Raw genomic sequence first — 27,582 nt, 5'->3', positions numbered from 1 at the left:
AACAAGACTACCTTTGATCTTACATTGCCCATGTTGCAGATTAACCCTAAATATGGAGATCATTTATTCATGCATTATGCCTTTCTTTTAATTTAGTGTGTTCAAGTATTATCTCCCCCCTACGATTTTCTCCTAATTTGGAATGCCCAATAATTTTTCCCCTCAGTGCAGCAATTCCCCACGTCTCAGGAGTCCCAAAAGTTCAGTGGACGTCCTCCGATCCCACAACCAAGCCAGCTTCCTTTTTCACCCAGGAACTCGACGAACCTGCACTGTATGACTCAACCTGCGCACAACGTGGCTACGCTTCTACCTGGTGAGCCACACATGGATCCCCAGCATGCCCTTCCTTAATTAAAGGGTGGTCTAATTATCATCCAATTCAAAATGATCTAAACTCCTCCTTTGTTTTGGTTTTAAAGTGTTAACACTGACCAATATTGATGTTATCATTGTCATTGGACAGGGTTATAATTCCTAACTGGAATGATAAGGTGGTCTAAACATATTATAAAATGCAATAAAAAAGATTATAGCTATGTTTACAATAAAAATAGAGGTAGCATGCTATGATTGTAGTGCTACTATTGCTGAAAAAAATCCACTTGATCCTTTTATTTTTACAGAGGTTTAGAACAAACTTCTAAGTGCTGCTCCAGTGGGTGTTAAGGAGGAGCTATGCTAATATTTCAGATCACTCATCATAAGAACTGTATGAATTAAAACGTGCATTGCATTACAGAGGGTTTATTAACATCACTAAAACAATGTAATATGGTGTAAAGAGGTGTCTTATAAATATAAAGGTGTTATTCTGCCTGTCCATTACCTGTTTTTTATCTGTGCTCTCAACACTCAGGATTTTATTTTCTGCGTTTTTGGTATTTTTCCCTGTGCTGTCTTACTCCATGTAAGCAGCCATTTTCAGAGAGAACCAAAACTATGTTTCTCTTCAGTCTTACTGCCTACAGTTCTGAAAATGCACCTGGTGACTCCTGAATTAACCATGTAATGAATTTAATAAGGAAATTTTACCTCATGCTGTGGCAGGGCAGGGCCCTGCCTGTAAATAATATTGTGTTGTGGTGTTTTGGTGGTGGTTGGCAGGGATGAGGTTAATTTCCTATCCCTGCCAAAATATATGCGAGAATGTGGCTGGAGCTAATTGAATAATTGATGATAATTAGGCTCCAGCCACATGGTATAAAAAGGAGAGAAAATGCTTTGTTTGGTGTTTGGTGTTTTTCTCTCTGTATTTGTTGGATAAAGTTCAGCGGGCTCTGCCCAGCCTGAACAGTTTTGTTTTTGTTTAAACTTTTGTGTTGGCCCTTGTTAACAGTGTGCCAGACCTGTTTTTGTTTAATCTTTTATTTTTGTGTTTATTAAAACGTGCAGCCGCGCTTAAACTGCAGCTTCTTTGTCTCTGAGTCTCCTTGCCTGCCGATACCATCTGGGCCCGCAACGCTACCCTGTCACACATGCATAAGATCAATGGAATAGGGCACCATGGATCATAAATCAACTGGCAGTGCATTTCTCAACTTTTACTCAATTTCAGATCAGACCATCACACAACAGTGCTGGTGAAATGATAGAAATGAATGGCTTCTGGGAGCAGGAAATGAGCATTGTTTATTAGTTTTGCATTCTTAATTGGAAGGATAAATGTCTTCACATCTTTGGAAGTAATATCTTCTTAATGAAAGCTTCAATGAACTTGCCACAGGCACTCAATGAACAGTATATAAGTAGACATGCTCCTTTTCAACGTTTTATTTTTTCAGAAAATTCACAAAAATACCGTATTTATATTTGAGCCACTGTTAATCTTCAATTGCGAACATTTTCTATTTACTTTACTTCTGAACATCGACTGACCGAATGCGGTCAGGGAGTAGATTCTCTAAGCTAAGGTAAGTCACAGCAAATGAAACTGATGTCCCAACGTGTTATCAGGTTATCTGTTCAAAAATTATTCATCAAAATAAGTGGCAAACCCTGTTGTATAATTAACAGGTTTCATTGTGTTCCAATTAAGAGCCCCAGTCAAATATGTACTCTACCAGGCGATTTATTGGAGTATTTTGTGAGCCCTTGAAAAATAAATGTTGAAAAGGAACAAGTCTATTCATAATAATATCCAACTAGTGTGTATGGAGAAAGAAGGTTCTACAAGTTTCAAGCTTTCTTACTTGTAGAGGGAATCAGTAACCTTGTTACCAAGGAAACAGACCTAACCTTCTGACTGGCTTTGGTGTGATTGAGATTTGTATCTCCACACATCTGTGCACTAGTGTGCTAAGCTCTTGTGCCAATTCTCAAAATATGTTTTTGCTTGGCAAAAATGCAGGACTGCACGACTGCCCCAGCAAGTTGTTTTTTCACAGCACAACATGCTGTTGATTCAGAGCAGTTTTGCTGTAATAATCAAATCAAACTGCAATATATGCTGTTACAGTCAGCATTCACATATCCGACCCTATAACATATTGACTTCAGTGATGGTTAAAAGATTGTGCAACATATCTGATTATTTCATTTTGGCCCATTCCATCCCTTGTCCATTTTTTAAGGGAACACAAAAAAAAGATACAATGTCAAAAATACATAACTGAAAGGACTGTGTTTTAAAATAAGTAGGCTTTCAACGTCACTTGACAACAGTAAAATAATGGAGGACTGGCAATACACAACAATGTGTATTGCGCAGTTAAACACAGGCTTCAGTCCCAAAATAATAGACACAGTATTTAAACACACACAGAACACAAACACGATCACAAGCCCAGAGTGAGTGCTGAAGTGCAAGTGGTGAAATACAATTTATTCAGCGAGTACGAGTGCAGTGAAGTCCAGGTTGGATGCTGACCTTAAGCGACAGCTCCCGGATGTGTTAGCCGTCTATAAAAGACAAACAGTATAATTAACACTGCAAACAAAACAAACACAAAACACTCATGGTACATACACGGTCCTTCAGTGGTTTGTCCGTAACCATAACAAAGGAACCGTTCACATCGTCACATCCCCTTTTATACCGTCAGCCACGTACCCTTGGTTAGCGAGTGCGATCGTTTTCCTCCAATGCACGATTGCCACATCGTCCCGTCTGGGGCGATGACTTGTTGTACTGTGACTCCGCCCCCTTTCTAGATGGCTGACTTCCACCTTTCCCTGGAATGAATTGCCAAACCATCCAGTCCGGGGCACACTGATCCCTTTACACAGCGTCCTCACAGGTCGGGAGGGAGATTTGTAACTCAGTTTCATTCTTTCTCTGTCACAATGAACAAACAGCAAAATTAAATCAAAATATTACCCATACACAGAACTGTAAAATGTAAAAGGCAATGAAATTTAGCAAAAGATTAAAAAAAACAACACAGTTTCCAGAATTAAAACAGTATCCAAAGTCAGAACGGTATTCAAAATTGCAGAATATCGTGCTCGATAAGGCCCTAATGCCACAGTTCACTTGCAAATGAAAATGTACAAAATTAACTAACTGTTTAACTGTTTTACATTACAGTAGCTGATCTTGTCCTCTGCATTTTTGTTAGGTGAAACTGGAGGAAGCACTGTGTAACTGCACAAATAAAGACAGACTGACTTGCGCATGCGAGAAAAGAAAACGCGGACTGTGACGGATAATCAAATAAATTGTAACACTGAAGAGACTGGCTTTGTATAAGATAACTGGTGATGGAGTCAGAAATCGTGTGTGACGGGTAAGCGCATTACTTTGTTACGTATATATAATGGGAATTGATTTGTTTCTTAATACAAGGATGGTAAAATATGACTGACATGTATCTGTGTCTTATATCAGAGTGCTGACTGTAATAGTTTTTGCTTCCAATTTTCTAAAGAACAAGTTGTTTATTTTCAGTGTCCTGAGTGCATACCCCTTCACATTCAAACATACACACTAGCACATCAGCAAGAATACATTAACAGAGATAAAGAAACTGACGAACAGTGTGAGCTATGAAGCTTTGATAATAGCAAATTTAAGCTAACTTCAGTCCTTCCCTCCCACATTTTACTCTAAATCATACACATCAAATATATATTACAGCAGCAGTCAGGAAACAATAAGCTTCTCTAATATGATTGGATATACATATGTAAATAAACCAAAATCTGGTCAAGTGAACATTTTCTGAGCAATTGGACAATAGCTAGGTAGCTTTCAGTATACAATAGATTACTGATTATATAGATTATTGTTTCCTTTCCAGAGTATGACCCTGAATAGCTTACCAATCATCAAATGTCCACATTTGTAACAAAGCTGAACTGAAATTTGGGTTTGGGCCTGGCCCTAATAAATACTGTAGGTACCTGAAACAAAACAGACAATCAAGAACAGGCCTACTGTAATTTTACATTTTCTCTCATTCTTTCAAGTTTAAACCCAGAAAAAGATTTGTGGAAAATTTGTCTAAAAGATTTACTAAAATTATTCAATTGTGTCATGAGTTTGACACATTAACATTTTGCATAAAATGAATGCAGAAGGAGGGAATTTTGATAGAAGCAGTTTAGTAAACATTGCAGGAATCAAATTAATGAAAATTCGATTAAGCAAAGTTGCACATTGCACTCTAAAGTTTTACTAAACCATGTCTAGTGATACATTAAAAAATATAAGCCTAATCCAAAAGAAATAAAATCCTGAGGTTATGTATTTGCCAACCTTAATGTTTCCACCTGAAAAAGGTTCAATAGTATGCAGTCATTTTATTTTTTTCATTCTTGCTATCTAGCTTTGCAGTCTCCTTGCTAACAAAATTCAGCATGCTGAACAGAGTAACCCGGAACTTTGATGCAATTTAGGCCCTGTACACACTATGCCTTTAAACCATAATAGTTGCCTTTAAATCGTCTTAAAAGTGCTAAATACGGTTAGCGTCCACACTACATAGCGTTTAGTACCGTATTCGAGAACCGGGCTCGAGACCACCTCAGGGGGGCAGTCTTGAGTCTAGTTCTAAATTAGATCGAATCAGGTAGTGCGGTTTTTCCGAAGTGTGGACGCTGTAATACCAAACTACATTTTTTGTGCATAGACTAATATCCCCAAATGCTTTCCGACATGTTTTGGCGTGTGGACGTTACAAATACAGTACAGAACAGGCGCCAGAAGGAGTTGAAAATGACTATCAATACTGCTGTACCGTATACAATTTCCGAGGCTTGCTGTAAAATGGTGAATCATGGAGAGACGTGATCAGATGTCGAAATCAATGCACATTGATATCTGGATCGATGAAATTGGTCAATAAGAACTTCAGAGTTCAAAACAAAATGCACACATTATGATCTTGGGTTTCTAAGAAACAAACAAACCATAACATTTATGCTAAGAAGCGCTATGTCTTCCGTGGGCACGGGCTCCATATTTGCAAGGTTGTAATACTATCGTATTAAGTCCCACAGTCCATTGTGCTGCTAGGAACTGTAACTGAACTATTTTAATAGTGTTTGTACACATTAAGCCCGACTAAGCATGAAACAGTATTTTAGTGTGGATGCTTTGAGCTGGATAATGAAAAACATTTTTAGTACTTCTCTCGATCGGTTATGTATTGTGGACAGGGCCTTAGAGACAGTGACAGGAGAAGATGCTTGCTACATATTTTTCAAAGTAATACTATTCTGAACATGAGGACAGGCATATATTAGTGTAATAATGGTAACTCCATTAGATCAAATGTATACATAATTTATGTTGTTGTTATATTGTATATGTCATGAGAAAGGCAATCTTGTTATCTTCCAACTAATGCACACAAACCTTAAATCCGCCATTCATTTGAGTAACAGGGTAATTGATCCCATAACTCATGCTTTAATAGATTTTAACAGCGCTGTGTATCTTTAATCTCATAGCTGTAACAACAACTTATACCTAAACGTCTCTTAAAGGACGAAAGCCAAATAAATCATTTAGTATGTTACCTTGAAGTGATATTTGCTATTTATTTTTTTTACCGAAATTAAAGTTAAAGGATAAATAGATTAAAATGTAATTTGATTGCACTATTCGTCTTGTCTCTTCCTATTCTATAATGTTTCCAGTCATTCTGAATGGTTGCTTCAGTACTGAATTGTTATAACTTCTCTGTCAGAACCCACCTGGCATTATCTGAGCTTGTATAATACTAGAATCCCAGTTGTCAGCTTTCAAGTATAATTTATAGTATAATTACTATAGACATAGTGGTAAAAGGTCACTGCATGAAATTATTTCTTTGGAATCAGTAATTCCCCAAGTGTATTCAATACAGAGAAAAATTAAAATTAAGAAATAAAACCCACTCAGAATGATTGTAAACACCACAAAAGGGCTAAAGAAAATGTACCAAAAATTGAACCTGAAGTCAAGCAGACCAACATTTCGGCTCGTGCCTTCATCAGTATACCAAATTCATGTGCCTCTTACTTGTCACATGGACAATACGCCTGCTCCCTGGCAAGAGTGAGGTAGACTCAATATCTCCTTCTTTTATTTATATATTATACAGTATTACATATTAGCTGGCTCATTATTTTGTTGCATGTTTGAGTGTCAATATTGATAAACTGTTATGGAGGAACCTATAGTGAGATATGACCTAGATCAACTGATCATACTTGAAACAATCTGTGGGTATAATTTTTGGATTTGACAGCTGATAACTCAAGTAACTGTCCAAAAGTGTTAACTGTTGTTACAGAAGGCACAAACTCCAGGCAAAACCTGGGTGCTGGTGTTGAATGTTGCTAATGCAGGTTAATGAAACATTTAATAGGTTTAATTAGGAAAACAGAGTGCACAAAAATAAATCATTCTCTCTCATCTCTGTATCACGCATATCATGTGGTATCCAATTCTTGTTTTGTTTGTTTTCAATTACAGCCTTGAAACCTGTTTTAAAAAAAAGCTCAGCATGATTCATAACAATATTTTTTCTACTAAAGACCATTAAAACATGCTTTTTTAGTTCCCCAAAAGTCCTTTGCATTATCAGTGTGAGACTAAGACTAAGACTAATTTGATTATGTCTTACCTGTGCAACCTTCAGACTCAGATCATCAGACTCATTGGATCTCACAACCAGCAGCTAGTCCATCAAAACATCAGGGAAACTCACACAACTTGTAGGTTAGACAAATAATCAAATTTGAATAGTCAGTGGGCCCAATTTCAACGTCGCAAAGTGGTGGCGCAAGCACAAAGGTCATTTGGGCACAATTTGTTGGAGCTCAAAGTTGGGCAAACGTTTTTGCACTGGAATGTGATTTTGGAGTCATGCTTTGCGACGTCTGTTTGGGCTCACGCTAGCGGCAGTGGTCGGCATAACTTTTGAGACAGAGTGTCATTAACATTTAGTTGTGAAGTGATTTTGACACGGCGTGAAGCCAACGCTAGGTGCTATGTTCAGAGTAGGGGTAATATAATAACAAGGTATAACAATAATATAATCTGTTCGATTTTTAATCTGAGTAATATTATTATTATTTATTTCTTAGCAGACGCCCTTATCCAGGGCGACTTACAATTGTTACAAGATATCACATTATACATTATTTCACATTATACAGATATCACATTATTTTTTTATTTTTTTATACAATTACCCATTTATACAGTTGGGTTTTTACTGGAGCAATATAGGTAAAGTACCTTGCTGAAGGGTACAGCAGCAGTGTCCCCCATCCTGGGATTGAACCCCCGACCCTCCGGTCAAGAGTCCAGAGCCCTAACCACTACTCCACACTGCTGCCCCCATAATAACATTAGTTACTTTCCGCAAAAAAGAAACAAGTTCGTCTCATTACCTTTTCTGTATTGTACACCTAATGGTCTTTTCTTTTTTAACCCCGACGCGCCAGACTGCACTAATGTCGGTGCCTCACTACCGATGATGCAATCTTTTCCAGGATATCTCACGGTAATAAGCAGCCGTGGGGCAGTCTTTCTGAGCCTTGTTGTCGAATAAGGCTAGGCATCTGGAACAAAAAAAATGTGTATCCCTACATGCAAATTTTGATGATACACTTCAAAAACACAGGAAACGCATCTACCACCGCGTATTTTGAAGTTTAATAGGACAAGATCGAGAGGAGGCTTACTTACCATTTTTATTTATTCGTTTGTTTGCTTTCTTACACAGTGGTGTCCACATTTATTGCATCACTCCATCATTTTTACATTTACTGCTTTATCACCATATAGTTTGTTTTACTATACACTTTTTGTTGTTGTTATTGTTCATTTGCTATTGGTGGTTTTATTGAATTCTAACATATGTATGATTTTCTCTTCATAATGCAAAATTATTGTAAGTCAGGAAATATACAGTACATTGTTTATATGCCCCAAATTTATTTATGCGAGGACTGTCAATCACAGTTAACTTCTGTAATTAACGTGTTAATTTCTTTGGAGAGAATTTATTTTAACGCACGTTAATCACACTCCTGTCTTGACCCTCTTAGCATACCGTAACTCATTCCCTGCGTCACCATTTTCATATACTTGAGCGCATGCAATGTATTGAGTGCAGTCAGCGTTTGCATAGAAAGTTAGTCATATAACTGCATTATGGAGCAAAGTACTAAAAGTGAAGGACTTGTGAAGGGGAAGTTTATTTTTAAAAAGACCATATAAGGACTTATAGGTAATAAGAAGAACTTTAAAATAAAATAATAATAATAGCATCAGTAATAAAACACACTTGATTGAGATGGATGCAGTAATTGTATCAATTAAATATGTGATTAAAACCAAGATTAACTAAGATTAAAAATTGTAATCGCGAGATTAAATCTTGGAGAGACAGATGACAGGAGGAAATAAACACCATTGGGTCTAGTTAGGGTTAGCCACCCTAGTTTGCAGTATCCATCTCTGCGTTTTCAGACTTTTTTTTTTTTTTTTTTAAATTTTTAGTCGTCACCAATTATTTTTACCCCGGTTTTCACCCCAATTTAGCATGCCCAATTATTATCTGTATCCCCGGCTCACCGCTCGCAACCCCCCCGCCGACTCAGGAAACGGAGGCTGAAACACGCGTCCTCCGAAACGTGCTCCTTCCAAGCCGTCATTTTTCGCACTGCAGATCCACAGCAATGCTACCAGACCTATAGTGCCGGAGGACAACACAGATCTGGCGGCTCCGCTGCAGAGCCACAGGCGCCCTATCGGCCACAGGGGTCGCTGATGCGCGGTGAGCCGTGGATTCCCCTGCCGACCTAAGCCCTCCCTACCCGGGCAGCGCTCAGCCAATTGCGCTCAGCCCCTAGGAACTCTCGGTCACGGTCAGCTGTGACATAGCCTGGATTCGAACCAGCGATCTCCAGGCTATAGGGCACATCCTGCGAAGAGCGCCTTTACTGGATGCGCCACTCGGGAGCCCTGCGTTTTCAGACTTAACAAGATGCTGGGGCCATATGAGGTAATTCGGGCTACAGGGAAAGTGAATTATGAAATATGCCAGCCCGATTGCCGCAATGAGCATGAAATTTACCACATAAATTTATTGAAGCCCTGGCAGGCAAGGAGGCCTTATTTATAGCCCCAGGCGAGGTAGAGGATGATTTTGGACTCTGTATAGAGGCGAGCATTTTGATGGGGGAACAGTTACTTCCAGATCAGAAACGAGATCTGCGTGAGTTAATTGGAGAGTTCAAGGATGTTTTTTCTGCTGTGCCCAGCAGAAATGACCTTTGTTGAGCATGCTATTATCATTCCCCCAGGTATCACAGTTCAAGAGAGACCTTATTGGATCCTGGAAAGTCGACGAAGTGGCGTTAGTGAAGAGGTGCGGGCAATGCTCGAACTTGGGGTGATTGAGCCTTCCAGGAGCGAGTCGTGCAGTCTAATTGTGATAGTCGCCAAAAAGGATGACACCAACCACTTCTGTGTTGATTTCCGTAAGGTAAACACTATTGCCAAGTTCGATGCCTACCCCATGCCTCAGGTCGACAAGCTTCTCAGAATGGGAACGGCAAGGTTCAGCTCAACTTTGGACCTGACGAAGTTTAACCCACAGTTCACAGGAGAAAACTGCATTTTCTAACCCTGATGGTCTTTTTCATTTCATAACCATGCCGTTTGGGCTACATGGAGCACCCGCTGCCTTTCAGAGACTAATGGACCAGGTCTTATGCCCACATTGTGAGTATGCAGCAGCATATATTGATGACGTGGTTATTTACAGCTCCAACTGGTGAGAGCATATGGCTAGGCTCACGGCCATTCTGCAGTCTCTGAGGGTAGCCTGGCTGACAGCCAACTTGGGTAAATGTGCATTTGCCAAAATAGAAACTCAATATTTGGGATTTATTATGGGACATGGGCAGGTGAAACCCATCTCCACCAAAATCCAGGCTTTGATGGACACGGCAATCCCAAAAGCAAAGTCCCAGGTGAGGTCTCTCTTGGGGTTGGTCAGTTATTACCGACAATTTATCCCTGAATATGCCACAGTGGTAAAAACCTTTAGTGAGCCTCACTAAAAAGTGTGCACTAAATTTAATTAAATGGTCAGGAGAATGTCAGGGGGCATTTGATACTATTAAGCAGAGACTCTACCAAGCCCATACCCTTATCACACCATCCTCCACACAATTCATCCTCCACACCGACACTTCGGATGTTGGTTTGGGGGCAGTCTTGTACCAGCAGGTCGACGGAGTAGAACACCTCATCCTCTTTATAAGTAAAAAAAAAAATGCTCCACCGGGAGCGTAACTACTATCATTGAAAAGGAATGTCTGGCCATTAAATGGGCCACTCAAACCTTATGCTATTACCTAATGGGACATTCATTCAATCTCGTCACTGACCACGCCCCACTCAAGTGGTTAAGCATGATGAAAGATGGCAATGCCCGGATAACTCAGTGGTAACTGGCGCTGCAACCCTTCCTGTATTTTATGACACACCGTGCAGGGAAAGATCACCAAAATGCAGATTACTTTTCCCAGGAGGGGGGTGTAATGGGGCAAGTAGATTCAGCCGAGTGTTCCTTCGGCTCCACTCTGAGCGGTGGGCTATGTGACAGACAGCAAATGAATGCAAGTCAACAATCTCCCTCCCGAAGGGGGCAGAGCCACTATACCAGAAGTCATCGCCGTAATGCGGCAGACGAGGTGTCAGTCATGGCTTGGAGGATATGTGATTGCACTCATCATAGAAGGGGACAGGACTGAAAGTATATCAGGGTATGTGGTCAAGCAAACTGTTCCTTTGTTACGGTTACGGAAAAGACGTGTAAAAGACTGTGATTTAAACCAGGAGTGTTTTTCATGTTGTTTTTGTCTGTCTATTAATAATTGTATTTGTTATTGTTAGACAGCTAAACTACCCGGGAGCTGTCGCTAATCAGCCAGCATTAACCCCGGACTACACTGCACTACTGTTTCACTGTTGCCGTATAATTCACCACTTACACAAGGAGCACTCACTGTTGGGATTCGTGACCGTGTCTGTGTATAGTGTGTTATTATTATTTCGGGACTGAACCCTGTGGTTTTACTGACTTACACATCGCTGTGTATAGTCAGTATTATTATTTAAAAGCAAATAATAAAGCTTGTTTTTCACCATTGAACTGTTCTTGGGTTGTTGTTACTGAGCACTGCATCACCTCTACACCTGTGCACTACAAACCACTTTGCCACACGTGGTGTCTGAACACGGGGATCATGGACATCACTGCACTAATACTTAATACTAACAGTTTGCAATCCCACTCAAGGACATAGTTTACAGATGTCCACACAGCTCTCATAATACCTACAAAAAAGAACACTCCCAACTCTGCTGAGTGATTTTGTACCCACAATATCTACTAATTGCAAATGTTACATTAAAATATTTGAAAACCATGGAAACCAAACAATATGCAAATCTTCTCCTCATCCTGTGTATATAGCCATTCAACTGAACAAATTGCATATGTTTTAATCACGTACGTCCATCCACACTGAGGATAAATCTGAGCTATTGAATTTTCAGTTGCACAGCCATGAGCTGCAGGACTCCATCATGTCAGACAAATGTCTCTTGTTGCTGGCATTTAAGGAGTAAGATTAGATTAATATATGTCTGAATAAACAAAATAGACATCCTATTTTTCCAGCATGATTGCCTTATAATAACAACATCATTCCTGTCAATAAGGGCCATGTTTGTTACCACACTGGGGCATTGAAAATGCACACAGATGATCTAACTGAGGTTTTTAAACAACTCTGCTGGTCCCACCTGCTTCACATAATTACTATAGACCTGGTGGGAAACGATCACAGGGTAGTGAACGGGTGCAAATTGCAAATGTGTTCAACCATTATTTTACTAATTTGAGTGAATATACAGGTACATTAAAAACCTCTGTTGACCATGACAACGAGTTATGTTTTAAATTTGAACCGGTAAGCGAGGGAGAAGTATATAATCATTTAATGCAAATTGATGTAACTAAAAAAGCAGGTGCAGATGGGATAGAACCCAAACTCCTTAAGTTTGCTGCTTACACTCTGAAAAGTCCACTTACTATGTTAATTAATATGTCACTGATGTCTGGTGAAATGCCTCATCAGTTGAAACAAGCTATAGTATCTCCCATCTTAATAAGTGGGGATGTTACTGTCCCTGGCAATTACAGGCCAATATCTGTCTTTCCAGTTCTATGAAAGATCATTAAAAGAATTGTCCAAATTCAACTGACTGATTATTTAACAACAAATAATTTATTAACTAATTATTAATCTGGTTTTAGAAAAGCTCATTCCACAACAACAGCATTGCTGACATTACCAAATGATATATACTGGGATATAGAGAAAGAGAAGGAGAAAATAACTGGTGATATATTTGACTTCTCAGGCCTTTGATTTAGTTAATCATAAAATACTTTAATACATTAATAAATCCTGGAATTATGGATACTAAACTGTTGTGGTTTAAATCACATTTATCAGAACATTCCCAAGCTGTTGTCTTTGACAGAAAGAAATCTGATTTTATGCCTGTATCCTTAGGTGTCAGGGGTCAATTCTTGACCGCTTTTATTTTCTATTAATGAAATACCTATTGTCTGCTGAAAAAAGTTCTGTACATATGTATGCGGATGATACTGTGGTTTACTACAGCTCTGACAATGTCTATGATTTAAAACACTGCAGAATTATTTTTTTGAACTTCAAGATTGGTTTGTTAAAAATGGTTTGATTTTAAATGGGGGAAAAAACACAAATGTTACAAAACAATAATTCCAATTGTAGTATTGTTACTTGTAATAATACACCTCTGGAGAGAGTTGATGCTTTTAAATACTTCTGTGTAAATATCGATACAACTCTTAAATTAGAAAAAACACATAAAAGAAATATGTAGTAAAACTGGGAGAAAACTCTGACTTGTTGTCCTGCGACATTTCTTAAATTTTACGGTTTAAATTAGCTAAGCAACTTTTGTTTCCTATTCTGGACTACAATGATGTGATTTACATGACTGCTAGTAAGGAGTCGCTGAAGAAGACTGATAGAGTGTTTAACAGGATTTGTACATTTGTTCTTCAGTGTACTCCTTTAGAACATCACTGTACTTTGTATTCCAGGTTAAACTTGTTGTCACCTGATAATAGAAGGAACTTTTACTGGAATCGGATTCTTTTTAAAGGGGCGCTTAACAAACTGCCCGTTTGAGTCCTCTATTCCAGGAGTTTACCTGTGATTATGCCATGGGTAGGATGACAGCGGTAACCAAACAGTTAATTATAACAAAATACTTGCAATTGTTGTGCCGGCTACGTAACCTTGTGTTTTAAAAGGTCAAGGACCTTTGTGGCAAAATAGAACTATTAATAGCCCTGCACAGGTAATCCTTGATCCCCAGGGGTCCGTAAACACACAATGGGCGGTTTAAAATTAATAAAACAAACTATTAATTCTCCACAAGGTAAAAAGGATTTTTTTTTTTTTAAAGCACGCGAGGAATACTCCCACACAATAAAAACACTAAAAATGAACAAAGGAGTTCCCCTCCCGTGGAAAAAGTATTTTTTCAGCACTCCCAAACTGGCCTCCTCCGGGGCCCAAGCAGCCTCTGCTTAAGGAATGGATTTACTGCGTGCCCAAGCAAGTAACTCGGAAATGTTCAGCCTTCCAACAATAGCCGTATCACTGCCTCTTCCTCTCCTTCCAGCTAGCATCCCCCTCAGGCCGACCCGCCTGACTCAAATGCAGCAAAATTAGAAAGAGTACACAGGCTCACCCTGGCACAAGCCATAATGTAAGCCAGGGGTGAGCACAGCTTAATCAAATAAATAACCCACGTTAATACTGGAGTCATAAGTCTGTTCTTCCTTCTTACTGATAGATATACACAGTACAGAGCCAACATGGGGTGTAGTTCAAAAATAGAGTGAGGTACCGTAGCCAATATAAGTGAAAAAAATAAAAATAAATACAATTTTTAAAAAAAAGTCCCAATACAGAAAAAAAAAAAAATATATATCCAAATTGGCTACAGTACCTGAGCTCCAGTAAAGTCCCAATGTACAAAGCAATCCATGGTCAAAAGCTCCAGTTAGCATTCCTTCAACCCCTTCTGAATCCTCCTTCTTTCCAAAATGAATTCCAACACAACACCGTTCCACAACAACTTGCAATGCCCTGTCTCACACTTCCAGTAAAGAAAGACCCACCCCTTCCTGGTTCCCCGGCCTCCCCTTTTATACTCCCCTTCTATACTCCCCTTCCTAACCACTTGCACAATCGCCAGTCTTGCTCTGTGCTAAGGGCGGGACTTCCGTGTCTCAGCTTTGGTGAATGTGCAGTGGCAGAAACAAATAGTGCAACAAAGAAAAAAACAAGTGCAGCAGATTCACTCCTGCAGGAAACACACAGTGAAACAAAATAAACAAGGTTTGTCACCTGTGACAATTACAGCTTACGAAATGTTTGTGGTGCCAAATATTTTAAAATACCGTTGGTAAAAAGTGCTACTGGAAGGAAATCTTTTCCTTTTGCTGCATTTTCAGATTGGAATGCATTGCCGATGGGACTTAGATCAGAGACTTCCCATCGTCAATTTAAAAATGTGTATGCATATGATGCTGTCTTATAGTTATAAATGTGTATTCTGTGTGTTTTATGTGATTGTAATTTGCTGCTGTTGGACGCCATTGTAAACAAGCTAATTATAGCTCATATGGCCTTTTTCCAATAAAAATGTTAAATAAATACATAAATAAATACATACATTAAATGATTTATTTGGTGCATTCAGACACAGAGACAATTATTCAAATTCAATATCAGAACTCAAAATGATTGTAAACATCTCATTACCTCATTCCTTTTTTTCTGTAAATTCATGAAGAGCTATCAAATACAGACACCAAACAGATTTATGAGATTTAAAAAAAAAAAAACATTGATACTGCCTGTGGCATTATATTTAAACAGTCTGTTTTATGTAATGAGATGCAGTACTACTAAATTACAAAGGGTTAACCACTTTCAGGTTACCACTTCAAAAGTTAATGAAGTCCTTCTATTCGTTCTAAGAAATATGTTTTAAACAAAACAAATGAATAATCCATCTATACTGTAATAAACATTGAAGAGACAGCCACATATTATCTGCAATACAATGTAAACACTGAACAGAAGCAATCACATATATAAACAATGGTAAAGGCATTGCTTTAGTAAAGTATGCGTCACAATTTTGTCTTAACCATTCAGCCAGCCTGGGTGGCTAAAGAGTAACACACCTGTCATCCATGCTCAATGTCCCAGGTTCTTTTTTTATGTCAGTGTTGTATGTTTTGTGTCTATTATGTATACATTTGTTTACCATTGCTAATGTATCTGATAGGTTCTCATTTATATTCTTCATTTCTCACGAACCTACAAAACTGCTCAAACTCAGCTGAGAAAGTTGCTTTGAGATCAGGAACGAGTCTCTTTCTATTTTAAATTCGACACCGCTGCTTTGGATTTGGTGTATTGGATGAATCCATCTTGTCTAGCAGGAATTGCTTTCCGTGTGACCCAGTATTCATGAGTATTCCTTCCATATTTGTATAGTTGTGGCACAGAGCTTTTATGGATTCAACGTGACAAGATAAAAAGATGCAGAGTAGTATCTTGGATTCTCTCTGGGTAATGGGATGATAAAACCCCAAAATAGTAAAATGAGGGCAATCTTGTAGCAGACCAGTTAACAAGAAACAGGTCAGGTCCTTTTAGGGTCTAATGGGTTATTACCAGCAGTTCATCAAAGATTTTACTACCCAGGCTGTACCCTTAACTAAATTAAATAGAGGTTCAGCCTCTAACATGGTAAAGTGGACTGCTGAGGCTGAAGCTGCTATTAATTACCTCAAAATGGCCTTATGCTCAGAACCTGTTTTGGCAAATTATTTTATGAACAGGCCTCAGAAGTAGGGTTGGGAGCTGTCTCATCCCAACTGTTTGACACGGAAAAGAACCCAATATTGTATCTCAGTAGAAAACTGCTTCCACAGGATTGAAATTATGCTGCCATTGAAAAGGAGTGTCTAGCTGTAAAATGGGCCACAGAAACCGACCCTCACAAGGTCGTGCAGTTTAGGACCAAAAAACTGGTTATTGATTTTGTTGTACACAGTTAAAGTGACTTTGTTGTCTACTTTTGTAAATATTATAAATAAAAGTGTGCTACAGCATATAACAGTATTGTGAGCCCCCAGAGTGATTTCTAAAAGCTGCAATAAGGTGAATATATAATATATATATATATATATATATATATATATATATATATATATATATATATATATATAAGTTTCTGCACATCCCTAGTATATGTGTGTATATATATATATATATATATATATATATATATATATATATATATATATATATATACATATACTAGGGATGTGCAGAAACTTGTTATTGTCTTTATGAAGTATTTATTGGCAGGTACTTAATAAATCCATTCATTAAAGTCATGATTTCAAAACAAGAAAAGCTGCCTCATGTTTCCTTGTTTTTAAATCAACACGTCAATGAATGGAATTCAACTGCATGGAATTTCTATATCTCCCTGCAGGTAAGTGAGGTTGCTCTCAAACTGAGCACCCATATACAGTAGGTTCTAACACTTATTAAATTAATAAGATCTGTATCTTGATGCAATTACTGAGACTTCTAATTACATTTCAAATATAGCTTTTCAGGCTTGAGAATTAATTATATTATTTAATATTATAGCTGTCACTAAGGGAGACAAAGAGCACATTATGTCCCAATTATTGTTTAATGTCAATATAATTTGAGCTTAGGTGTTTAATTAGCCTAGTTCTTAATTAGCTGTAAATGTTGTTTCTGACACTCCTCAGTACATTGTACTGAAATATTCTGCTATATCTTTTCACTCTTCTTATATTGTAAATTAAAGAAAATACATTGGTGTCCTTGTAATAGGCTAGCTTCACGGCCCAGGCTGGTTACCGGCAGGAATTAGACCCAGAGACAGAAAGCTGCACTTAAAGCACTGTTGCACACTTTATAATAAACACAAAAGAACCAAACAAAACAGGTACAAATAAACAGTTCAAACTAAATAATTCTCACTTGTAGGCTGGGCCATCGCTACACTCGCCATTGCCATCGCCATTGCCATCGCCATTGCCATTGCCATTGCCATTGCCATTGCCATTGCCATTGCCATTGCCATCGCCATCGCCATCGCTATGCGACCAACACAAAAAAAAGAATTTTGCTTCCTTTATATGCATGAGGCCACTCCCCAGTAAGCACTCAATTACCTAATTAGAGAATGGCCACACCTGTGATTGTTGACAGGGACAGATTTAACCCCATCCCTGGCAACCTTGCATTCCCACAGACACACTATTTACATTTTAGGGCTTCTGCCCTGCCACAGTCCGACTCTGTAAAAAGGGTATGTGAGTATCCGCTAACTGATATAGGAGAGACAGAGGTTGTCTTTGCCATGCCACTCAGGCATGCAGATTTATTTACAGTATTTACAAGATTTTAAGCAACTCAGGTTGAGGTTGTGGGTGGCCACCACTACGGTACCAGCAATGGACGCCCTAGTTCGGATGGATATACACACAAGTGTGAATGAAAAAAATAAATACAAAAATGCTAAGCAAAAAACTGTTATAAAACAAAGCTAACAGAATAAAGTTGGCCTACAGGCTGCCGAGCACTACTGCACCTCCACAAAAAGCAGGGTCATGCTTTAGGAACCTTCTCCCTGACACACACTGATATACTGGGGTGCGATTCAAATTCCTACTCCTAAACAATAGGATTCCATTTAATATACACAGTGACCACTGTTCATCTGTTGCTTTTTTTAGCTTGTATCTCTGCTTGTAGAACAAAGGAACTGGCCAATGTTAATGACAATCAATAAATCAATTAACACCTGGCCACCTACCACACCTGTCTTATTATAAAGGAGATCCTAACCTTGCCCTAGGTAAGGGCGTCTGCTGAGTAATAAATAATAATAATAATAATAATAATAATAATAATAATAATAATAATAATAACAATAACCACAGTCCTGTCATATCTAGCACAAACTAATTGAACAAACTTTATTTATAAAATTACAAAGAAACAAAATACCAAAATATAGTATTTACATCTGCAGGGTCATAAGGTGTGCATGAAGCAGTAATGTTTCTTTGCAGTGGTCATTACCGTCTAGATAATTGGCTGCAGTGACAGTTAGGTGTCTGGAGTCAAAGGTGAGGGCGCGTCTCAAAAGAAAAGGTATGTTATTTAATGACCACTAGAAAGGATTTCAGTGCTATTATAAACCGATCAAATGTTTTTGTGTATGAAGAAATTTTATAAATGTTTCATTAGTTTATGTTTTTTTGTTTATCTACCTGTGGAATAATAATGACTCAAAATCTGATAACATCTTTGAAAACAAAACTCTTGCTGACATTTATGAAAGACATTATTATGTTTCCTTGGATGTCTGTTTGACCTAAGGAATAAAGTTCTGTGTCGAAGTATACTTACTAACTGTTGTAATATGCTAAATATTAACGGGAGACAGCAAATGCAGTTTTAAATTAATTCTATGAATATAAAGCCCAAAAGCATTCAACAAACAGGGCATAACAAAGCCCTTTGTATTCAAACATGGTTCTTGTAGAATGTTTTTAACTATTATAGTCAGTTGTTTGAACAGATGTCCATTGTTGGAGCCAATTTTTTTTTTTTTTCATTCCAGACATCTCCCTTGAACTGTGTTTGCACTTCATGTTGCTTATAGGTTCACCCATGTGTCTCTTCTTCAATCACTTGTTTTTCTAGAGGAATATATCCCCAGAAGTGACTGCCAACCAATCCCCACGCTTATCAAACTTTATCAGATCTGCTTGTCCACGCTAACCTGTAAGAGGACAGTGCAGCATCTATATATTATAGAATAGGTTTTACGGATGCAATTTACATAAATAAATACTACAGCACTTTGACACAAAAGGGTATCATACATACAGTACCACACATGGTTACACTTTTTTGGTCAAAACCATTTGCTATCTACCTGTGACGGGGGACTGCCCCGTCTTTATGATCATGGTTGGGACTGGCAGGGAGGGGGTTAAAATTCCTCCCTGCCAGGAAAACATGTGAGACTGTGGCTGGAGCCCTAATTGACTAATTAGCAATTATTGATTAATTGGGCTCCAGCCACAGGGGATAAAAGCCAGGGGAGAGGCCCTGGCTAGAGAGAGAGTTGTAGAGAGAGTTCTGGAAGGAGAAGGAGTGTTTTGTTTGTGCTGTGTTTTCTGTTCCAGTGAAGGCAACACCCAGCCTGGAAACTTTATTTTGTAAGTTTTTGTTTTGTGTTTGTATTTTGTGTTTGAAACCTTTTTGTTTGGCCCTCGTGCCGGTTTATTTTGTATTTTTGTTTATTAAAAACTTTATTTTTGAACTTTATACTGTCTCCGAGTCTCCAGGTGGCGCTATCCCGTTTCTGACACCAACTGTGACAGGACTGACCGAGGTTTGAGACTCAGAGACAGTATAAAGTTCAAAAATAAATAAAGTTTTTAATAAACAAAAATACAAAATAAACCGGCACGAGGGCCAAACAAAAAGGTTTCAAACACAAAATACAAACACAAAACAAAAACTTACAAAATAGTTTCCAGGCTGGGCGTTGCCTTCACTGGAACAGAAAACACAGCACAAACAAAACACTCCTTCTCTTTCCAGAACTCTCTCTACCACTCTCTCTCTAGCCAGGGCCTCTCCCCTGGCTTTTATCCCCTGTGGCTGGAGCCCAATTAATCAATAATTGCTAATTAGTCAATTAGGGCTCCAGCCACAGTCTCACATGTTTTCCTGGCAGGGAGGAATTTTAACCCCCTCCCTGCCAGTCCCAACCATGATCATAAAGACGGGGCAGTCCCCCATCACACTACCCCACCTAGAGAGTTTAATTTTAGTACTGTTTGTCATTCAACAAACCACAGGGAACTCAATGATGGAATAGAACATTTTTCCAAAGGGGATGCTGTTTAAGCCCATATGTGCATATCAATTACCTATCGTTCATTCAACATCATATAGCTCAGTAAAATTCATAGTTAATTATGTAATATGGGCCTAAATTGCTTCTGTTTACTATGCTTTACTTTGCATTTCTATCATGTATTTCCCAGGGATAACTATGTTTTTTTAACTATGCTGTAACTATGCTTTACAACAATTTGCTCGGCTTTTACCATTGTATGCTGCTGGAAACAAGTAAATAGAGGTTATACTTTCAAACCTAATCAAATATGCACAACAAACATATTTTCCCAATACAGTCAGTAGTTATTTTGTACTTTTTATTTAAAGAAAGATATTCCTAAAAAAAAACATGATTCTGCCAAATACTGTAGGATAACCATTGCTAGCCTTGTGTTATATTACCTCGCTTGCAATGTTATTAGAGATGACAGGATGACCCAATAATTGTCAGCATATGGCAGGCCTATGTTTTATTACTGCCCTCCAGCATCCCCTAATTTCTGGTTATACAGCCAGCCATTACCAAGTGAGTAAAAACATAACACAAGGTGTTCTAGGAAGTGTGCCTGTTAAACAAATTGCAGTGCTAGTTTTAAGAAATATACAGTCTGTTAAAGAACATGTATCACATCCATTTAAGGTATAAATATATCTATACATTGTATTGAACCTTGCTGTTTCTTATTTTCCTGGATCAGTGGAAATAACTTTCAGTACTTTTTTGGCATTATGAACTCCATCGGGCACCTCCAATCTATCCCCAAAGCTTGGTGGCATTGTTTACATTTTTGGCTGCCATCCCGGAATTAGCATATTCATTCTTTCCAATCAGGAAAAAACACGAAAAGTCAGTAGATGCACCTGTTTTCTCACTCGAGAGTTCCCCTGAGCAACCTTTTACAGACACTGCTTAGATTGCTAGGAATACAGTCTGCCTGTATTAGTAAATTAAATACCAAGTCTCCGCAACTTGTGAGCTAAGGTCAGAAACAGTGCGCTTTTCCTAATGAGATTCATGATCATTCCGAACTGTCATACCGGCATTATGACGAGGCTGTTTATTCATGCATTCATTTTTTTATGGGACAGTATTGTTACTGTAATAATAGAAAAGAAAAAAGGCTTACAAACACGTTTGAATCATTATAATATCAACCGAAACTTAAAAATACCCCTAAAATATCTTTCTGTATATTGTGGCAACAAATAAATGTTTTTATATAAATGTGAATTGTAATAATTATTAATAATGTTAATATTAGGGCTACGACATTATAAAAAAACTGTCACTTTGACTCGCAAATGTGTAGACTAGACATTATCTTTTATATTTTACTTTGCCTATATTCGTCCTTTTGTTTTCAAGGTCGGGACCGTGGGTCTTGAAAACATACCTCCTTAATAAAACATTTACAAATATTTAAAACAAACATGATTTTAAGAACTTATATAATTACTAGTCATTTTGGGAAAAAAAGCTATGCTAATTGTTTTTCTCCTCCACTGATAAGGTATCAATAATTGACGACAGGTTACTTCTTTTGAGGTGAGCAGGTAATTTTGATTTCTGAAGTCTTTTAAACATAAATCTGTGTTATTTCAAGTTGCGGTTTGATGGCTGGAATTTTATTTCCTGGGGTTTCAGGTCAGGTAAAATTGTTTAGAATTGAAAAAGAATGCATGTACACCACTATAAAGTTTAAACTATGACACTGGATCTTAAGAACACTGACAACAAAACACTAAGAAAAGAAAAGGGCTTGCAACCAGGAGGTCCCCCGTTCAAATCCCAGCTTCCTCACTGACTTACTGTGTGACCCTGAGCAAGTCACTTAACCTCCTTGTGCTCCATCTTTTGGGTGAGACATTGTTGTACGTGACTCTGCAGCTGATGCATAGTTCACACTCCCTAGTCTCTGTAAGTCGCCTTGTTTTCAAATTAGATTAAGTATCACTGTTGTTTAAATCATTAACAAAAAGGCACTTGGTGAAAATCAACATCTCTAGCACTGTCTCTCTTAAATATATCAAAAGTATAAGGCCAGAATTGTCCTTTTCAGTTTTTTGGCACTATTTAGATGCATGAAATAATCCCCAGTATGTTATCAAACAGCTGCCCACTGAACAAAAATAAAAAACTGAAAATGAAACTTATTAAAACAAATCTGCTTTAAAACGAATACCTACTGAAGAGCACGTAGTGATGTTTCTGATTTGCTGCACCAAGAGAGAGAATGCCTTAAGCAGATCAGGCTTATTGCAAGTACACTGTTTAAAGTGTGTTATCACCACTTTCACCCCAAACCATCTCCACTGGTGGTTGTTCTTGTCATAACAGACAGCTGGGAGCTTTGAACACATCATTTACTGATGCTTTTAAACAGCAGCTAGAATAGTGATAATTGCGCCAATGTTTAAGCATTGTAGTCTCAAATCAGTGTAATGATTGCTTTAGGACCCTTAATGACAACATCATCCTCCTTAATGACACATTGTGGTTATCAGTGTTTTCTCAGCTTTCTAGCCTAGAGGACAGCTGCCTTTCATTGCTGCTACCAAGGCAACAGTTTTGCTGCAGGCAACAGTTTTGCTGGAAGCATCTGTATACAGCAGTAAAAGCCAGAGTGGCTGATGATAGGGGTGAATATGTGCCAAACTTGGTACAGGTACACATTGGCTTGCAGCAAATATTTATCCCTTGTAAATGTTAAGGGAATAATCAATAAGATGTCTGAAACATGGATATTAGTAAATCAGAGGATATTAGTAAATCAACAATACATATTTATTTCCTTCATTGTCCTCCTGTGTTGTCCAGTGTAATTGAGTTATTATTAATTTTTTTATTTAGTCTTTGCCAATTATTTTTATTATTTTCTCCCAATTTAGAATGTCCAATTATTTTTAGGCTCATCTCCCAGCTACCTCTCCTGAGCTGACTCGGAAGCGGTGAAGACGAACACACGCTGTCCTCCAAAGCCGCCTGCTTCTTTACACGCTGCAGGTTCCCCATGCAGCCACCTCAGAGCTACAGCGTCAGAGGACAACACAGCTCTTGACAGCTTACAGGCAAGCCCGCAGGCGCCGGGCAGACCACGGGTCGCTGGTGTGGGGTGAGCCCCCCCCACCCCAGGGTGGCGCTCGGCCAATTGTGCGCCGCCCCCTGGGGCTCCCGTCCACGGTCGGCAATGGAATAGCCTGTACTCAAACCGGTGATGTACAGACTATAGGGTGCGCCCTGCACTACACGCGGGGCGCCTTTACCGGATGCGCCACTCGGGAGCCCCGTGTAATTGAGTTTTTAATCAGATATTATTTCCTTATGATATGGATCCCTTTATTTGTGTGCCATATTTCTGTCCTTCCTTTATGGCGTCTAATTCTAAGCGTTAAAATGGTTTAAAAAAATAAACTGCAATATATTGCAGTATACATCTGAAACCTGGATGCTTCTGAGCAAGTATGTGAAAATAAGTTATATAATACACCTCACATTTCTTTCTTTTACCCACGGGATTGCTATATTTGAGAGCATTTGTCAGTTAGTTTTCTTTCTTTGATGTGCATTTATGAAGTCTATTCTAAAAAAAAAAAAAAAAAAAGTTTTCATTTTTCAATTACAGCATTTTAAATAATAAGATTATTAAGAGGTAAGCTTATTGTCAGATAGCATGAAGCTGTGGTGTCCTAAAGTGATGCTTAATATTTAAATGAAATATAATAATATCAATAAACTGTTTACCACATTCTTCAATTATTGAGCTAATTGAACACTTAGTCAGAAAAATAGATGTGAAGTTTTTACCCACAAATATTTTACCTGCTGCTACAAAGAAATCATCCCAATTTGATCCATTGTAATAAAACAGACATTTGTTTCATTAAGGTAATGAGTTTTATCAGCAAAATTGTGAAATGTAACACAAACTGTGTTGGCCCGTTTTTGAGATGTTGCATCAGGTTGCATTGCCTAGAATTATAAGATGTATGTGCTGTTATGTTTAGGGTTTTCATATGTTCAGTGAAAATAGCAGTTACGTCTTTAAGGACTGTTGTGATATTCAAGACACTGTCATAAATTGTTAGTGTTTCCAATTGGACGGCGTTGGATAGAAGGACTGAGAGTACAGATTAGAAAACAGTGAGAGTGTGCATCTGTAAAACACTAAAGAGCAGTTCCTGTTTACTGTTACAACTGAGCCCTGCGTCTTTACTACACTACATGTGTATATATTTAAATGGAAATTTTGTTTACACCCTAAAGCTTTGGGCTGCACACTAGCTTCAACAAAATAAACAACATTTTCGTGAAAGAAATAAAGGAAGAAAGATGTAGACAGTACAGTACCTGTCGCAGTGCAGGATAAAACAGTGACAGTTTTTTGTTGTGATTTACTAAGTAAGCAATTTAATCTATAGCAAGAACTGTGTCTGGATATTTGTCTTCCAGATACAAAATGTGGCGGTTTTAAGATGCAATATAATTGGACCTTGGACACAATTACATGATCACAAAGACTGCCTGGAGGTACATTGATGGAGATCATGTAACCCACAGTGATGCATTTTCTCAACCAAAATGGGATGGACTTTACATTTTAACAGAGTAATGTATGCCCTTACACAGCTGGGGTCAACCCAGATTAAATTAAACAGCACATTTTTCCCCCTGGCCAGCCTATTCTTAATTTCAAAACCTTTGGAGATTGCTTAGTAAAGCTCCCCACCACCCCACAATGACCTGACAGTGGAATAATCTGCTTTAGTGCAACACACACCCTCTAATTCAGAGTCCGAGAAAAAGATGAAAGTCTATAATGAATGTAGCTTGAGGCAACTTCTGTGAATTTTAGGTGTGAGTACTTTCAATCTGCAAATCAGATTTATTTGAAAAAGATAGTTGAAATACAAATCTTGCATTTGACAATTTGACAGTGTCACAATTATAGGCACCCTTGTTTTCAGTACTTTGTGCACCCTCCCCTTGAAAGGATAACGGCACTGAGTCTTTTTCTATAATGTTTAATGAGATTGGAGAACACATTGGGAGGGATCTTAGACCATTCCTCCATACAGAATCTTTCCAGATCCTTGATATCCTTCAGTCTGCGCTTATGGACTGCCCTCTTCAATTGAAACCACGGGTTTTCAATGGGGTTCAAGTCCGGAGACTGAGATGGCCATGCAAAATGTTGATTTTGTGGTCAAGTAGCCATTTCTTTGTGGATTTTGATGTGTGCTTGGGGTCATTGTCTTGCTGGAAGATCCACTTGCGGCCAAGTTTCAGCTTCCTGGCAGAGGCAACCAGGTTTTTGGCTAAAATGTCCTGGTACTGGGTAGAGTTCATGATGCCGTTGACCTTAACAAGGGCCCCAGGACCAGTGGAAGCAAAACAGCCCCATAACATCAAAGATCCACCACCATATTTTACAGTAGGTATGAGGTTCTTTTCTGCACACGCATCCTTCTTTCGACGCCAAACCCACCGCTGGTGTGTGTGGCCAAAGAGCTCTATTTTCATCTCATCTGACCATAGCACCCAGTTCCAATCGAAGTGCCAATGCTGTTTAGCAAACTCCAGGCGCTTACGTTTGTTGGTTGCTCTCAATAAAGGTTTTTTTCCGGCAACCCTTCCAAATAGCCTATTGGCATGGAGGTGGCGTCTAATTGTAGATTTGGAGACTTGGTGACCCCAAGATGCAACCAAGTTCTGTAATTCTCCAACTGTGGACCTTGGAATTCCCTTTGCCTCCCGAACCATCTGCCTCACTATGCGTGGGGGCAAGATACACTTGCGTTCTCTACCAGGCAAGTTTACCAGTGTTCCAGTGGTTTTGAACTTCTTAATTATTGCCCTAATAGTGGTAAGTGGTATATTTAGTTTTTTAGCTATTGTTTTGTACCCATTGCCTGATTTATGAAGGGCAACAACCATTTGTCCCTTTTCATTTGTGAGTTCTTTGCCTTTCCCCATGGTGATGGATGACAAATGGATTTCATATGCATGTTACCTCATTTTTATACCCCAGTGAAACAGGAAGCCATGGAAGGCCACAATACAGTTCCTTAAGACTGAGATGAACTTAAAGAAGTAGAATGTTAATGCAGATTTAATTTTGTTTGATTTTATTTATAAGAATCTTTAGGGGTGCCAATAATTCTGACACCTATCTTTTTGAGAACATGTTTTATTACTTGTTAATAAAAAACTTTTTCTCTGATTGTATTTGAATAAAATAATATTGTTTTCCCATATATTTGAGCATAAAATATAGCTCATTACCTGTGTTGTTTATTTTATACAGCCTTTTTGCTCATCTTTATCAAGGGTGCCAATAATTTTGGAGGTGACTGTGTATATATATATATTTTTATATTTCCCCCCTATGCTGCAGCCAATTGGGGGTGGGGGGGGGGGGGGGGATTGCAAAAAGGCACTTTTGCACATAGAAATCTATATATATATATATTTTACTGCATCATCATTCACACTGGTGTTACTTTAAAATAAGCTGTTTCAGGAGACCTAACAGCTGTTCATCACTGTGAGACAGAGCACTCTCCATTGCTTTTGCCATTGCCTGATGTGAAGTTTTTGCTGCAGCAGAAGAAAAAGGTTCTTTTCTTTTTAACCAGCGCTCCATTTCTTTTTTTTTTAACTCTTTACACTCAGCCCTATTTCTGCCTGTTTTTCACTGTTTTCATTTATGTATGTTTAACTACTGGATAGTTTGTACTGCATGCATGTAACATATCAAATGAAAGGCCACAAAATGTCCTTTCACATTATGTAACAGGATCAGGCATACTGTATGTGGTAGAGATGAGAATATATGTAAAAAAAAAAAAAGTTTTTTCCAAAATAATCATGTTTGGTCACTGTTATATACTGTATATTGTAATCATAGATAGCTAAAAAAAACAAAAAAACAAAAACACTGCACCAATGAACCTCAATATGAAATGAACATGGGGCGGAAGCTCGAGCTTCTAAGCTTTCCTACTGTA

The 27,582-nt window shown here is 38.3% G+C and overlaps 1 long non-coding RNA gene across 2 annotated transcripts; it reads right to left on the bottom strand.

Moving 5' to 3' along the window:
* Window positions 1-1,572: 1,572 nt before the first annotated feature.
* On the bottom strand, window positions 1,573-14,684 carry LOC131701809 (uncharacterized). Of its 2 annotated transcripts, none has more exons than XR_009309026.1 (3): window positions 14,534-14,684; window positions 3,053-3,277; window positions 1,573-2,901 (listed from the first exon to the last, which is right to left on the bottom strand). It is a non-coding gene; the product is annotated as an uncharacterized LOC131701809 (long non-coding RNA). The 2 variants fall into 2 exon arrangements; XR_009309025.1 differs by lacking the exon at window positions 14,534-14,684 and adding an exon at window positions 4,264-7,138.
* Window positions 14,685-27,582: the final 12,898 nt, after the last annotated feature.

The sequence above is a fragment of the Acipenser ruthenus genome, chromosome 2 (genome assembly GCF_902713425.1).
Source record: "Acipenser ruthenus chromosome 2, fAciRut3.2 maternal haplotype, whole genome shotgun sequence".
Lineage (NCBI taxonomy): Eukaryota > Metazoa > Chordata > Actinopteri > Acipenseriformes > Acipenseridae > Acipenser > Acipenser ruthenus.
The sequence above is the reverse complement of the archived record's forward strand: the minus strand, read 5'-3'. Positions and strand labels throughout refer to the sequence as shown.